The following is a 5,992-nucleotide window of genomic DNA, read 5'->3' as shown; positions in this document are numbered from 1 at the left end:
ATTTCTGCTTAAGGAATATTCTGTAACTGCTTATTTTTCCAAGCTACAACTAACATAATCTTCCACAAATTCTATTTTTCTTCTTTTTAGAACTTATTCTTTTTTCTTTTTTCTTCTTTCGGAAGTCTTAGTGGAAATCAAGAGAATGAATATATATATATATATATATATATATATATATATATATATATATATATGTAGAAGTGGAATGGTATTTCTGCAATCAAAGCATGCCTGCACTGCAACAATCTCTTCCCTAAACTACCAAAAAACTTCTCCATCTTACTTACTACCTCTCCAACTTTCTTCTGTTGAAGAAATCTGACCCTCTCCAATATAGCAATCAATTCTGAATTATGACTTCATATGTAAAACTGCTTGCAAAATGGACTAGGTTTACAAAACAAAATTTATTAAAAGTTACCTTTCCTAGTTAAAAGTTAATTTTTTAATAAAGAGATAATAATGTCACCTTAGTTGAAATGACTTTCCACTAGCAGAAAATCACAGCAATAATTTTAGGGGTGAACATATACCCTTTACAGTGTTTTGTTCTTGTAAGTATGAGAAGGTGGAGAAATTGATAAGAAGGTAAGAGCTATAAAATTTTAGGTGGGTGCCTGAAAATGCAACAAGTTAGAAAAATCAAGTTGTCTAAAATTGAAAGCATGATGGTAGGAATACATTTTTGTGGAATCCTCAGCCCTCATTATTGGGGCTATTTTCTTGGTGCCCACAGTTCCTGCTGGTCAAGCGAAATGTACAGTTAGGCAGGGGGCCACTCACCAGGGGAAAAGTCCTGGTATGAGGAACATACTGGGAAACCAGTATCTGCTGAAAACAGCCAGCAGATAATATGTAGCATAATAGAAATAATATGCTTTGACAAGTGTGAACAATGGCAGTAGACCCTGGTCACTCCACCCTAGCTTCCATCCCCAGTAACTCATCCTCCCGCATGTCCCCCAAGCATGTACACTCCCTGTATGTACACTCACCATGTGCTTGCCCCACCTTTGTATTTGATTCTAATAAATACTTCTTTTGAATCAGGGCTGTACACTACATCCTGGTGTAGCACCTCTAGGTTTCTCATTGCTTCATATGGACCTTGAGTAATCTTTCCCTCATCCTGTGCCTCTTCCTACACTGCTGCCCCGTGAGCCAACACATTTTTTTTAAGTTACTGAAGATAATGAAAGAATGAAAAAGAAAAGTTTGAATCTTAATGGTTTCAAAGAAAAATTGAAGTGCTTGTAGCAGTGAGGGAAGAAAGGAGGAGAAATGGATGATTTAAAAACCAGAAATAATATACTTGGGTTGTTTGCATAACTTGGCTAATATAAAGGACAGATGATTGGATTAAGATGTGGTGTATATACACAAGGGAAGACTACTCATGGATTGAAAAAAAATGAATTATTGCTATTTGTGACAATATGGATGGGATTAAAGGGGATAATGCTAAATGAAATAAGTTGAAAGGAGAAAGACAATCCTGATGGTGTCACTTTCATGTGGAATAGAGAGAAACAAAACAAATAGTCAAAACCAAACCAATAACAAGCCATATAAATCTTGGTAAAATTAAACCTACCGGAGGGGTGGGCAAATGTGGAGAGCAGAGCAGGGAGTGGCCCAAGGGACTATGGTGGACTATGGGTGCCCTGGTGGTAGGTGTGATGTGGTGACATACATCTAGAGCACTTTGATACTGTACCTCTAAATCACAGTGCTGTAAAACAAAATTACCTCAATAAAGCAAAATAATAAAAACAAAAACAGAATTAAGGAAATATTTGACTTTTGATTGGAAAAATAATTTTGTCGTAACATGTATGGGGAGTGAAAGAAATCAAAGCAAAGCCAAATATCCTATCTGGTCTTCTGTGAGTAATTAACAGAGACTGGGTTGATAATAGTAGTATAGAAGTATATATTTAAAACAGAAAGAAAGAAAAAACTAAAGAGGGAGGTTCTTGGGGGAAGCTGCCATGTGTGGATGGGAAGGTGCTGACAATTTTCTGTGCAGAGATAATACAGCTGGGTTATGAGAAGGGGAGTGTCTATTACTGATACCTGAGCTATGGCACACTTAAATATTTTAGGGATATGTTGATAGCTTTAGTCTCCCCCAAAGGACTGAAAGTGGGTGGGTATACAGCAAACCACACTCTAAAAAGCCTCTTACTAACTTTCTAGAGAATCATACTGAACAATTTTTCTCCTCATTGTGAACCATGCCTTCACTCTTCTTCTTCCTAGTCTGAGTGCTAAAAGCATAAAATGAAATTACAGAAAATTTTATACAATTTCTAAAGTAAATATGTCTTCTAGTTATTTTCAATGTTCTGACTTTACCATTTATGGAGATTCAGAGGTGATTTTGTTTACTTAGAAAGGACATTTACTTTCTCTATTTCAAATAATTTTTGGCTAGATAATCCAAATGATGACTCCTTTCCCTCCTCCTCAGGCAATCAAGCATAACCTAGAATTTAGTAAGATAAGTACAATGTGTTCACCTGAAAACCGTATTTTTCAACAAGGTGGTTTCTACTTTTTGTGAGTCTTCTAATACATTGTCTAATAAATTAAGTTACAATTTTCAGGTATGTGCAATAAAAAGACACTGTAATGTTATCTGTATCAACTGAACATTTTCCTATTGTGCTTTATGAAAAATGTCTTAGGCTATTTGCTTTAAAATAATCCACTGGGGAGTGGCAATTTGAAGGTTATAGACAAAGCAAAATTAGCCATGTGCTGTTAGTTGTTGAAGCTGGGTAACAGAATGAGGAAATTCATTATTGAAATCTGTTTTCTTAACTAAATAAAACATGTATAAAAGGACATATATTTCAGTGGCGATAACACCAACAAAAGTAGAAATAACTGAATTATATAATAATAGAGACTGACTAGCTAATAATAAATTATGTCATATTCAAGAAGCTAATTATTGGACCTCCCCAGTGGTGAAGCAGGTTGAGCGCAGGGCTGTGAAGCTGTCCACAGCCTCCGCAGTGTGGATTCGATCCCGGCTGGGCGGCGAGGACCTCACATGGCAAGGCAGACCTCTCCTGTTGCGCCTGCTCCTCCCTTCAGCAGTGTATTTCTGTCTGTTCTGCTCCCTGTTCTGCCTCTGGTGCATCCTCTCACCTTCCCGTGCTTCTGGCCCGTACCCCAGCTCTTGTATAAAAATAAATAAATCTTTAAAAAAAAAAGCTAATTATCATATGATCACTAAGGAAAAATCGTTTTCAATGACTATTTAATGGAATGGAATAATGCTTATATTTGCTAAGTGAAAAATCTGGATACCAATCTATATGTATAGTATAATGTCAATAGTTTTTCAATATAAATGTTTGGGATTAGAAATTCCTCAGGATGACCTAATTATAATTTTTATCCTAAGAAAATAATCAAAAATACGTAAGAGATTTAGGTATACAGGTGTTCATTATAGAGTTTACTATAATTTTAAAAATAGGAGACAGTTTAAGAATTATTAAATTTAATATGTCTATTTTGTGGAAAACTATTGTAGGGTAAGGAAAAAGTATCGGCTTTTCTGCCCTCCCGCCGTTAGGACAGATGAGGGAACCCTGTGGTCCTGATGGCGGGCACCTGATGTGGGTACACCTGGGCTGAGAGACTTGAGTTTATAAGGGCGGCATCACTGGAACGCCAGCAGAAGCCAAGAACAAATGGAAGCTGAGAGAAGAAGAAAAGAAGCAGAGAGAAAGCCAGAGAGCCCAGATAGAGTGAGGATTTGCTGGGGGCTGGGAGGACTGCCAGCCTCCCGGCCACCCAGCACCCCTGCCTGCCTATGTCTGGTAAATCTAAATAGAAGACCTGCAAAAGCCACTGAGGGCTCTGACTCCTCCTTTACCTGGTCTGAATGGGATCATAGAAAACCTGCACTGTGCCCCTTCCTGCCCCTACAACTATATAGTCACCATAAGTCACATTTTTAAAAGAATATTTAATGAAATATTTAATGGAATGAAAAGTAAATATTTGTAAAATAATGTCAAGTTAAGTGGCACAATATCAGACTCTGAAGTATATCCCACTCTTATGGAAAAAGGAATAAAATCTATAGATTGGTGATAAGGAATTTTAAAAATTCAAGTATGAAGCCAATAATGGAAGCAGAAGGTAATTATGTTGGCTAGAGTTATCCTTAGGTTAGGATTATGTCAGAGATAAAACTCAGAGCACTCCTACTGATTGCCAAGTTCTTTTTGAAATCACACAAGATCAATCAAATCAGGCTGTCTGATCCAGACTTTAAAGCAAAATCTTTCCTGGGCACTATGGTAGATGAACAATTCCCAACATGTGGGGGTGAGCAGAAGCGGGGGGAATGAATTACAAACATTAGCTTCTTGATCTATATCCCAAGCCCTCAGCCCTAGGCTAAAGGTTTTTGATTTGACATATATCAATAATTGATACCAAATACAGATCGTCCTTGATATACAATGGGTTTATATCCCAATAAATCCATCCTAAGTTGGAAAATATCATAATCAAAAATGCATTTAATATATCTAACTGTAGGATAAGGTAAAAAGTATCAGGCTTTTCTGCCCTCCTGCCATTAGGATAGATGACAGACCCCTGCGGTACTGAATGCATAACTGATGGCGGGCACCTGGAATTGGGTGTGGGCCTATGTAGATGGGATTCACCTGGGCCAAGACTGGGCTTTTAAGGGCGGCATCACGGGACACCAGCAGAAGCAGCAGAGAAGCAGAGAGAATGCTGGAGAGCCCAGAAAGAGTGAAGACTTGCTGGGGGCTGGGAGGCCTGCCAACCTCCTGGCCCCACGGCACCCCTACCTGCCATGTACCCGGTAAATCCCAATAAAAACCTGCAAAAACCACTAAGGACTCACGAGGACTCCTTCTTTACCTGGTCTACTGAATCAGAAAACCTGCACCATCCGTTCCTGCCCTTATACTAACCTAGCAAACATCATAACTTAGACTAGCCTAACTTAAGCATGCTCAGAACACTTACATGAGACTACAGTTGGGGAATATCATCTCACACAAATCCTGTTCTATAATAAAGAGTTGAACAGCTCGTGTGATGATTGACTGCTATAAGGAAGTGGAAGACAGACATGATGGAATGTAAAAATACAAAATACAATATCCCCAAAATGCTGACAACACAACACTCTGTAGATTATGGGTCATTCACTTTCATAAACCCTTCTGTTCCCCTTGTGATCATCTGGTTGCCCAGACACAACAGGAGACAGTATTGTACCACATATTGCTGGAAAAAAAAAAAATTGTTTGAGAAAAAAAAACAATTCAAATTTTGAGAAAAAAACAAAATTCAGGGCCTCCCCGGTGGCGCAGCGGTTGAGCGCTGGGTTGCGAAGCTGCCCGCGGCCTCTGCGGAGCCGGTTCAATCCCCGGCTGCTCCCCGGCCACCGAAGGAGGGTCCCACATGGTGCGCAGACCTCTCCTGCCGCCCGCTGCTCCCCTCAGCAGTGTACTTCGGTCCTTCTGCCTGCTCTGCTCCCTGCTCTGGCTCTGGTGAATTCTCTCACCCTCCCGCGCTTCTGACTGTACCCAGTGCATGTATAAACAAAAAACAAACAAACAAACAAATAAATAAATAAAACATGCCTCTATTAAAAAAAAAAAAAAACAAAATTCAAATTTTGAAATATGGTATCTCTTGAATGTGTATCACTTTTACACCATTATAAAGTTTAGAAAGTGTCAATTGAACCATCCTAAGTCAGGAACTATCTATATCCACTACTTTCCAGAGTCCCCCAGCTGCTCCTCCCAGGTGAGGCACCTTTCTCTATCAGGAGAGACGCATAGACCAGGCCCTGGGACTTAACACCCACAGCTCTTCTACATTCAGGAATGGGGACACTCTCAGGTGGACATTTTTCCCCGATTGCTCACTCTTTTACAGACATTGCTCAGCAATCATGCTCATTAAATAACTT

This window comes from Talpa occidentalis, unplaced genomic scaffold (genome assembly GCF_014898055.3).
Source record: "Talpa occidentalis isolate TD23 unplaced genomic scaffold, MPIMG_talOcc4v2.1 talOcc4.6, whole genome shotgun sequence".
NCBI lineage: Eukaryota > Metazoa > Chordata > Mammalia > Eulipotyphla > Talpidae > Talpa > Talpa occidentalis.
This window is presented reverse-complemented; position numbering follows the sequence as displayed.